We start from the raw sequence: 11,965 nt of genomic DNA, 5'->3' as shown, positions 1-11,965 counted from the left end.
GCTAGATCTGCTTCAGCGCGATCAGATACTTCAGCTTCGAGCAGACGATCTCGACGCTCGCGACTTGGGCCAGAGAGAGGGACTGCGACTGCAGGAGGATCAGGGGGTGCTACTGTGGAGACACGGACGCGGTGTCTCCGTCTCGTCGTTCAGCTGGAACTGTGTCACCTCCAGGATTTGTCACACCTGTGGGGATGTCGATTCCAGTTACTCCGGCTTTTGCGCAGCCATCGGTAGATGGCACGCCTTTTGGTGGCACTCCTTTTGGTGGCACCCCCTTTGGTGGCACCCCTTTGAGTGGCACTCCGGGAGAGGGTACCCCCATCGGTACACCGGATGTACAGGGGTCTCCTGGATATGCCCAGGAGCGTGGACAGAGATGGAGAGGGCCCATCTTAGGCAGACTCCTAGGGATTATGGATACCTAGTGGATAGTAGGTCAAGAGCCATCATCATGAATGATGAGGGGAGGAGGGTGATGGCTCGCATGAGGGAGTTGTGCCAACAAGTTTTTCGGCACAACGTCCTGGATCATTGGAGGAACATACCAGAGGGGAGCAAGGACTATATAGTAGCATCCTTGCACGAGGAGTTCCCGGTGCCAACCGCAGTAGATAAATTCTCTACAGGCTGGATGATGGATTGCATGTGTGCATACATGTCACATAGACGATCCGACGCATGCAAGGCAATCAAGAGTGGGGCTCCAAAGCCCAAGTGGTTAGATGCAGATGACTGGCGCGGACTGAGGGAGGAGGCTACAAATTCGCCAGGACGTTGGAGTCAGCACAGCGGGAGGCGGCGAGAGCACGAATCGAGGCCGGATCGGTGCATTATCTTGGGAGTGGCGGCCACAGGACATATTTGGAGGACTTTGTAAGTTTCTCTTTTGTTTTACTTATTTATTTTTTTGAGATATTCTTTGTACTAACAATCATGTTTCTAACAGTTAGCATGTTGTTTTCTTTGCAGCACTCCATTACAAATCGCGATCCGCAAGGCCTTGAGACTCGATATGCAGAGAGGCACAGTCTCAGGGCATTGATCGACCGATTGTATAGACGCGGCGGCCCTGTAAGTCACTCATCTTTCTTGTCCATAGTTACCATGAGATATTTGAATGCATTATTGTATGGTGGATTGATATGTTGTTTCTTTTTCTGCAGAATCCCTTTAATGCTCCTTTGCGGCGGGAAGAGCTTTCGGGAGACGAGGATTTGTAGCTCGCCCTTGGATCCTTAGAGCTCACACACCTTTAGTTTTTAGTCGCCTGATCTATGTAGACATTTTCTATGTATTAGTGATATCATTTCATGATTGTACCAATCGCATTTTATGCGATCATGTATTCATTTCATGTATCAGTTTTATGATTTCAGTATACATTCTTTTTGTTTGCAAGCGCTTTGTATGAAGCAGTGCAGAAACTATTTTGTATGGCTCTCATACAGCACACAGTGCTATATCTGCCCTGCCACAAAAAAAAAATTCTTTGTTACCGTTGCTATTTGCATCGCAAATTTACTGCTCGCGTCGCTATTGGCATCGCTATGAGCGTCGCAAATTCTCTGTAACCGTCGCTATATGCATTGCTATTTGTGTCGCTATATGCGCCGCAAATGCGACGCATATAGCAACGATTCTATGGCATCGTCAATAACGACGCTTTTTGCGACGACGGGGGCAAATTTGGTTGTTTGTATTTTTGTCGCTTTAAACATCGCTATAAGGTCTATATCTTGTAGTGATAGAAATAAAGCTAATGGGTGGGTGCCCAAAGAGTCAGGCATACCCAATACAATGTCTAAATACAAATATCATAATTGTGCACCCATGCACATACAAAATAATAAATAAATATCCAACGCCTTAATAAATAGGTGCGACAAAATGTAGGCGCCATGCCTAAGGTATGTGCCCATCAAAATATAAGTGATAACTCGAATACACACTATCCTCCAATGCTTTCCTCCGCCACTGCTGTTATCTCTACACATCAACTGAAGCATTCACAATCGTTAGTAAAATAATACAATTAAACCGACAAAAGTGAATACCTAGCAGTCTTCAACTACATAAATAGATCAACTGGTTAGAAATCAATCCTAACCTTAATTTATCACGAGTGCGCACTCTAAACTCATAAACGTTTATTAATTTAATATGTATTTTGTGGAGTCACCCGCTATGGAATCACCCATGTACACACTAAATTAATGAAACGCTCGAAAAGGATAGGCGTCCCCATCAACTTCTCGCACAAAGAATCCACTTTGTGTACGAGCCCCGATCAACAAAGTTTATGGAATCCACCGTAAAACCTCACGGAATCCACCGTGGCACGGAATCCACCATGTAATATGCCTACTGGCATCATACCCCCGGAGTGAGATAGCAATTGTCCTCAATTGCTATTAGCTCAATGTGAAGCTAACAGAGTGGGGAAAGCATTTAAGTCTCTAGCGTGCATCCATTGGGCCTCTTCAACAGGATGGTTTTTAAACTTGACCAAATATCTAGAATATCTACGGCGAGTTCTAGTGGTCATAAAGTCAGTATCTATGATAGCTTCAGGCTCAAGGATTTCAGTCTCTTCATCTAATAAAGATGGGTTTTCATAAACAGGGTTATAGGTAATTGACCTCTAAAGGGTCGTAATAAACTAATGTGAAAGGTGTTGTGAATTTTCCAGTGTGGTGGTAGTTCTAACTTAAATGCATTGTCATTGATTTTGTGAATGATCTTAAATGGTCTATAGAATCTAGGTGCTAATTTCACAACTGGGTGTTTATCTATACTTTGTAATCTACGTTTTTCTATTCTTAACCAAACATAGTCATTAACTTTGAAATTCATGGCCTGTCTTTTCTTATTGGCTTGTTTTGTATATGATTGTTGGGCTTTGGCAATCATGTCTTTAACCTCATAAAAAATAGTAGCGTGCATGTTAGCAATATCATCAACACTCTAAATTCTATTTGATAAAGATGCAACAGGTGTAGACAATCTGTAACCATAAATCACTTCAAATGGTGCTTTCTTTGTGGATGTGTGTGGTATATTGTTATATGCAAACTGTAATAAATGTAAATGTGTATCCCATGTCTGTGGTTTAGAAATAGTGTAAGCACGTAAAAGATCTAAAATAGTACTGTTAGTGGCTTCTGTTTGTCCATTAGTTTCAGGATGAAATGCAGATGAGAAATCAATCTTTGTTTCTAGGTTAGCAAACAAAGTAATCCAAAAGTTATTACAAAATCTAGAATCACAGTCAAAATTAATAACTTTTGGTAATCCATGATTAGTAAAAACAGTTTTCAAAAACAATTGTGATGCCTGAGATGCTGTTAAAGTTTTCTTGCATGGAATGAAATATGCTTGTTTACTAAACCTGTCTACAACAGTCCAAATCATATCATGGTTAGCTTTAGTATTAGGTAAACCAGTAATAAAATCCATAGAAATCTGTTCCTATGGTCTTGATGGAATAGATAAAGGCATTAGTAAACCATACTGTTTACCATGATGTCTCTTAACTCTTTGACAAACCAAATATTCAAAAACAAAGTTAGATACATCAGTGTCCATATGTGGCCAATAAAAATCTTCAGTCAATGTATGCAAAGTAGATATGATACCTCTATGACCTTGATATGGAGGACAATGAATCTCATTCAAAACAAAAGATCTAAATGGGACTGTAACACATAATCTCTTTTCATAAAACATGAATCCATCATTGTAAGACAGTGAATCAATAGGAATCCAGTTATTTCCAACTAATTTATTCCAATCAACGTGAAAAGTAATGTCCTGATGATAAGTATCTTTCATAGGAGTTAGAGAATCAAATGATATGACAGAGATATTATGAATAGTCGGTCTTCTACTTAAAGCATCGGCTACTACATTTTCTTTACCTGGTTGATATTGAATAAGGGGATGAAAACTCTGAATAAAGGCTGCCCATTTGATATGTCGGTCAGATATTTGGGGTTGACTAAGGAGATGTCTAATACTTTGTTGGTCAGTCTTAATCATAAACTCAGAACCCATTAAGTAATGTTTCCATTGTCTTAAAGCTTGTACAACAGCTAACAATTCTTTATCATATGTGGAATAGTTAAGTTCAGATGGTTTCAGTTTACAGCTAGAATAGGCTATGGGATGATTATCTTGCATAAGTATGTTTTCTATTCCAAATCCGCTAGCATCAGTAACTACTAAAAAGAATGGTCTATTGAAATCAGGTAGTTGTAATACAGGAGCATGGGTTAATGCATGTTTTAATAAATCAAAAGATTTCTGTTGATTATTAGACCAATGATAAACAATACCTTTCTTTAAAACTTTAGTCAAAGGCAAAGCAAGTAATGAAAAATTTCACACAAACTTCCTGTAAAAACTAGCAAGACCTAGAAAAGAACGTAACTCATGCACATTTTTAGGTATAGGCCAATTCAATATTGCTTCTATCTTCTTAGGGTCAACCTTAATACCTTCTGATGGCACAATATGACCTAGATATTCAATTTCTGTTTGAAAGAACTCACTCTTTTTCGGATTAGCATACAATTGATTATCTTTCAACAACTTGAAAACCAAAGATAGATGTTCATAACGCTCTTTCTCATTTTTACTGAAAACCAAGATATCATCAAAGAATACTATAACACAATGCTGATATTTCAAAAATATGTGATTTATCATTCTACTAAATGTAGCAGGTGCATTAGTCAATCCAAAAGGCATCACTAAAAATTCATAATGACCAAATTGTATTCTAAATGCAGTCTTAAATATATTAGATTTATCTAATCTCACTTTATGATAACCAGATTTAAGATCTATTTTACTAAATATGGCAGAACCTTGTAGTTTATCCATAAGATCATCTACCCTAGGAATTGGATATCTATTCTTTACAGTAATCTTATTTAGGGCATGATAATCAATGCACATGCGATAAGTATTATTCTTCTTCTTTACCAACAAAACAGGTGCGCCAAATGGAGAACTACTAGGTCTGATTAATCCTCTGTTTAATAATTCCTCAACTTGATTTTGAATTTCTTTCTGTTCAATCTGGTTATGCCTATATGGTGCTTTACAGGGTGGTTGTGTACCAGGAATAAAATCTATTTTGTGGTCTTTAGGACGTATAGGAGGTAGTCCAGGTGGTAAATCTTCAGCAAAACAATCTTTAAATTGTGCAAGGAATTCTTTATGCCTAGGGTGCATATGTTTTTCTTTAGCTTGAAGTTCATTCACCCAAATTAGATAAGATTTATTACTTTTGTATAATGCACGTTTAGCTTGAGTATGAGTAAGCAGTGGAAAATTATTGGATGCGTGCATACCATACAATGTAATGTGTTTTCCTTGAAAATAAATTTTAATTGAATGCGTGGAATAATCTATGTTAGGATTATGTTGATGACGCCAAGGCATACCTAGGATAATATCATTGGACTGTAATGGTACAACTAGGAAATTCCTTCTTTCAGTATATTCACCAATTTGAATTTCTAAATCATGCACCTCTTGTGTTCCATTATACCTTGTGCCTAAGAATGTTGCTTTAATGCGATAATGCGTAGGAATAGTTTGTAATTTCAATTCTTTCACTAACTTTGCAGAAATAAAATCATGTGTACTACCATCATCATGAAAAATAATCTTTTCTTTTCCATGCACTAAACATTTCATTGTCAACAAGAATGTGGAGTTGGCATACCTCGTAAAGTATTCGAAGGAGTAGCAATGTCGTCCTCATCTTCCGTAAAGTCAGGCATTTCCTCATGTTCTTCATCTTCCATTGCTCCAAGATAGTTGATATGGACAGGTGGCTTCTTCGATTGGCAATTGGCTGCTAGATGTCTAGGTTGATGGCATTTGTAACACACTATAGGTTTGGCTTTAGATACATTGTTTGCAATGGCAGGAATTCTAGGAATATTAGGATTTGGCTGTGAGGATGGCTTAGGGTTTTGATTGGTATTTGATGGCAAAGGAGGTGGTTTTGCCCAAGACTTATGGAACGATGATGAAGGAAATCGATTTTGATTGAATCTTCTAAAATTTGAATTGAATTGCTTAGAACCATAGTTACCATTTGCTTGAAATTGTTGTGGACGCTTGTCTCTTCCTCGAAGCTTGTCTTCAGTGTCATGAGCTAAAGAAATTGCATCTTCAAGAGTTGCAGGCTTGAACATATTGACTTCAGCTTAGTAATGCCCAAGTAATCCAGACATAAACTTGAGCTTGCAAGTCGCTTTAGGTACATCTTCAAGCATGCGTAGTTAGAGTAAGGCATTCCAAAAGTGTTCAGTATACTAGGAAATAGGCTCACGATCTCTTTGCTGAAGAAGGTCCCATTGCTTTATGGCTTTTTCATGGAATTGTGGAGGAAGGAAATTCTGCATAAACGCTTTTTTGAAACTCTCCCAGGTAGTGGGACAATCTATGCTCTTACAAACCACGGTCCACCAAAGAGATTCTCGATTCACTAAATGATTAGTGACACAGTTAATTTTATCTTTTTCAGTGTATGTCTCTTCATGGAAGTAATCATCAAACTGATTGATGAATGCAAAAACAGTCTTTCCATCTCGAGTTCCATTGAAAGCACGGAATTTGAAATTTCTTTTACTTATCTTTGTTTCTTTGCAGATGGATTGAGCTTCGAGAGTCGCATCGATGGTTCGTCGGATAAGATCTTCGGGTTGTGGTCCATCTTTGTCGGTAGTCGATTGTTGTAAATTGGCCAATTGAACTTGCAAGGCTTGTCGGGCTCTTCGTTCTTCATCCAACTGCATCATAATTAAATCCAACTTTTGTTCCATCGTAGGTTTAGGAAGATCGCCTTCAGCCATTAAATCATCCATATTTTGTTCCGTCATCCTGCAAAAATTCAAAAGACCTCACTCTCTCAAAATCCAATTAGCAGGATGAGCGTAGCTCAAAGTCGGGTATACAAGGCTTATAGATTTTTGTTTGGCTTTCACAGTCTTCGACTTTTGCTGTTACAGGATTTGAAGTCTTTGTAAAATCTGCGTATGGCCTTCTACATGTGCTGAAACTGGTTCAGCAAGTCTGCGTATGCGAACAGGGTCTTCCAGGGAACAACTTTGCAGTTTAGTGCTTCTGCGTAGGAACAATCCTTATGGGAGTTTTTGGAATAAGTCAGTTTTGACTTCTGGGAACTTGTTAGACCTTCATGACTTGCAGAGTAACAAAACTTGGAGGATTTAAGTGATTGAAGCTTGTAAAGCTTATATGACTTAAGCTTTTGAGTAGGATGAAAACTGACGACGGATTTTAGAGGGGGGGACCAATTTTTCCATCGCGAATCAGTTCAATACATGCCGAATTACTAAAACGTCGAATTTGTGGGCTTAAAGCTCTTAAGTAAGCTTTTTAAGCTTACTTAAGCTTAAGATTTGATAATTATGGGAGCTTATCTATTTTGTCTGAGAAAAAATGACTTGAATAGGGAGATATTGACGTGGTCCTCCACTTCCCCAAGCCGGTCCTTTGCGATCAGAGGCTGTAGACAGAGATTCTTGACCGCCAAGAATCCACCCGTATCGACCTTTCACGATGAAACTGACTGTAGAGCTCGATCGTTCCCGGAGCTCCGCCCTCTCGATCTCAGCTTCGCTCTGATATCACTGGTGCATAGATCAAATGCTGTATGCTCGCGTAGTGAGAGCCGAAAGGTCCCCAAGAACAAAAGAACTCTACTTTTTGCACAAAACTCAAGGTAGAAAGCATGCACGACATGAACAAGAGACCAATTGGGTGCAATCTCCCCCCATGCCTTATGTGAGCACTCCACAAAGCATGTATTTTATGTATTAATCATCTTCAAGCTCAAATAATAGCCCAAATTACAAAATAGCACGCTTTTGGCTTTTGAGTTTGCTTTAGCACAAAATAGAAATAAAGCTAATGGGCGGGCGCCCAAAGAGTCAAGCATACCCAATACAATGTCCAAATACAAATATCATAATCGTGCGCACATGCGCATACAAAATAATAAATAAATATCCAACGCCTTAATAAATAGGCGCGACAAAATATAGGTGCCATGCCTAAGGTATGCACCCATCAAAACATAAGTGATAACTCGAATACATGCTATTCTCCAATGCTTTCCTCGGCCATTGCTGCTATCTCTACACATCAACTAAAGCATTCACAATCGTTAGTAAAATAATACAATTAAATTGACAAAAGTGAATACCTAGCAGTCTTTAGCTACATAAATAAATCAACTGATTAGAAATCAATCATAACCTTAATTTATCATGAGTGCGCACTCTAAACTCATAAACATTTATTAATTTGATATGTATTTTGCGAAATCACCTGCTATGGAATCACCCATGTACACACTAAATTAATGAAATGCCTGAAAAGGATAGGCATCCCCATCAACTTCTCGCACAAAGAATCCACTTTGTGTATGAGCACCGGTCAACGAAGTTTACGGAATCCACCGTAAAACCTCACGGAATCCACCGTGGCACGGAATCCACCGTGTAATATGCCTCCTAGCATCAATTCCACACACATGTTTTACTTAAACTTTGGTTGTTAAATTGAACATTAGTTTTACATAAGGTAATTCATATGTCAATTGAGATGCATTTCATAGTTATGTTTACATATGAATTTTCTCTCTCCCCCCTCTCTATAAGTATTACTCTTTGAGCAATTTTTTGGAATTAGTGTTACTCTTCTTGGCATTTGCAATTAGTGTTACTCTTCTTTCTTATTAGTTTATTACTCATTATATTGATATTGCCATCCATTCCTTTAATGTTCTAGCTTTGGAGAGTACAAACAATCAATGTTATATGAGATCTTGATTTGAGATTGGGAATGGTAATGATGTTAGGAGTCATATTCCACGGTAGATTTCGTGATTATATTTATTTGTCAAGGCTCATACACAATGTGGATTCCTTGTGCGAGAAGTTGGCAGGGACGCCTGTCCTTTTCAGGCATCAAATTTATTTAATGTGTATGTGGGTGATTCCATAGCGAGTGATTCCGCAAAATACATATCAAATTAATGGACGTTAATAAGTTTAGAGTGCACACTCGAATTAAATTAAGGTTAGGAGAGTGTTCCAACCTATTTAATTATTTTTTAGGTGAAGACTACTAGGTATTCACTTTTTTTGGGTTTTATCTAATTATTTTCTAACAATTGTGAATGCTTCAGTTGATGTGTAGAGCAGGTGGTGGTGGTAGTGGGTAGCACTGAGCAATGACGTGAATCCAAATGCTTAGAAGAATTATTATTTTTTATGAGCGCATGCCTTATCACTAAAGGTGTGGTGCCAATATTTACTTAAGCGTACTTATTTATTAAAGTGCTTGACAAAACATTTATAATATTATATTCGCATAGGTGCTTGATTAAATATTTCATTATTTGACATTTTTATTTAGGCACAGTCCCGACTTTTGGATACCCAAATGCCTTACTCTATATTTAGGCAAAACCAAACACAAAAGAAAAAAGCATGCTACTTGTAAAGTGGGCCATTTTTGAGCTAAAAGATGAATACATTTATAAATACATGCCTTGTGAAGCACTCACACAAGGCATGGAGAGAGATTGCACCCAATTTGTCTTTTTGTCTCATGTCGTGCAAATTCTCTTTTTCTTTTTATGAAGGTTTTGTAGAGTTATTTGTTCTTCAGGACCTTCCGACATTTACTATGCACGTATACAACATCCGATCTGTACACCAGTGGTATTAGAGTGAAGCTAGGATCAAGAGCTTCCAATCGCTTATCATCTCGCGCAAAGGTGAAGCTCCTAGAACAAACGGGCTCTAGGGGCTACGAACTGACAATACAAACGTGTTCTTGATGATGAAGAACTCCTTGATGTACCCTATGATCGATGAAGGACCTCTCCTAAGAAACGGAGGACCACTCGGGCAGTCTCCTCTTCAAGTCATTTTTTCTCATAGAAAAGGAATTCATGATTAATGTAAAGCTAAGCTTAATGCTTAAGCTTAGAGAGCTTAAGCTCTAAGATTTTTAAAATTCAATGAATTGCGACGGAAGGATGTACTCATGGGCAGCGATTCCAACGATGCTATATTGATGTCCTGCGCACTGCCAACGATTTAGTAAAGCTTTATTTTTACAAAGCTTAAAGTTACTAAGCTTAACTAAAGCTTCAAGTCAATTATCAATCTCCTATCTAGCAGTTGTTTGCACTATGGTATTCGCGAACCAGCTTTGAAGTTCTAGCAAGCCCCTGTTTCCACCTGCAACTTGGCAAAGCTGATTTACAGAAAGAAGACAGTCATGCGCAGTCTATGTGGAAGACTATTAATCTTGGAAGAAGACCGTTTTCAATGGCCGTACTCGAGAAAAGCAAGATCGTAAAAGCAAAGGCCTACGAATAAACAAAGCAAGTTCGTGAAGTTCTTATTCACATATGGCTAGAGGAGAGTGACGAATCTTCAATCAAATCTAGGATGCCAGATCATAATATGGATGATTCTATGGGCAAAGGCAATTTACCAGAGCCAACTATGGAGAAAAAATTGGATCTAATCATGATGCAGCTTCAAGAAGAGCAAAGAGTATGTCAAAACTTGCAAGCACAACTCGCCTACACTTCAAGAATTCACTATCGATCAAGATAAAGCCAACATGAAGATGTTATTTGACTTACGATTGATGCGACACTCGATGCACATGCTCTTAAGAAATAGGCCAAGATAAGTAAAAGAAATTTCAAATTCCATACTTTTAATAGGTAGCGTGATGGCAAAATTGTTCTTGCTTTTATAAGTCAGTTTGATGACTATTTTCATGAAGAGCAATATGCTGAAAAATATAAACTTAAATACGTCACTAACCATCTAGCAAATAGAGCATCATTATGGTGGACTGTTGTTCGCAAGAGTGTTGATTCCTCTACTTAGGAATCCTTTCAAAAGAAATTTTTGCAAAATTTTCTTCCACCTCAATTCCATGAAAAAGCTATCAAACAATGGGATCTCTTGCAACAAAGAGATCGTGAATCCATCCCGCAATACACTTAGCATTTCTAGAGTGCCTTACTTCAACTTTGAATGCTTGAAGATGTTCCTGAGGTGACCCACAAGCACAAGTATATATCTGGTTTGCTTGGTCACTTCTATGCGGAAGTAAATATGTTCAAGCCAAAGACTTTGGAGGATGCGATTTCTTTAGCGTATGATGCAGAGGATAAAATTCGTGGATGAAAAAAGTGACCACAACAAATTTCGAGTAATGGTAACTTTGGTACAAAGCAATTCAATTCTAACTTCCGAAGATTCAATCAAAATCAATTTGCTCCTTCTTTTCATAAACGTGGACTTGATCTCTTGCTTTACCATCAAATACAAATTCAAACCCTAAGCCTTTCCTCCAGTCAAATCCCAATGTACCCAAACTTCTAGCCCTTACCAATAATGTCTCCAAGGCAAAGCCTAAGGTTTGCTACAAGTGTCATCAACTTGGACACTTAGCAATGAACTGCCAATCCAAGAAGCAAGCTATTCAAATCAATCACTTGGGAGCAATTGATGACAAGGACCATGAAGATATGCTAGAATTCACTGAAGATGATGATGATATCTGCGATGCTTCAAATACTTTACTAGGTATGCCAAATCCTCATTCGTTATTAACAATGAAATGTTTTGTGCATGGTCAAGAAAAGATTGTTTTACATGATGATGGAAGCACGCATGATTTCCACCGTCTTCCTCTTGACCTACTTCAAAATTTTCCTCAACATGACTACTCTTCATCAAAATATTCAAGTACTAAGAGTATCCTTGCATTCTTTTCTTGGAGTACATTGGCTCAACACATCTATAACATAATCCTTGAGCATGCTATTCTCTAATCTGATCATTGGTTAAATATCCAGCTCTACTGGCTTTAGACAGAAGGT

The sequence above is a fragment of the Lygodium microphyllum genome, chromosome 7, assembly GCF_053477565.2.
Source record: "Lygodium microphyllum isolate KBCC chromosome 7, Lygodium_microphyllum_v1.1.10, whole genome shotgun sequence".
In the NCBI taxonomy this organism is placed as follows: Eukaryota; Viridiplantae; Streptophyta; class Polypodiopsida; order Schizaeales; family Lygodiaceae; genus Lygodium; species Lygodium microphyllum.
Note: the sequence above shows the minus strand (reverse complement) of the source record.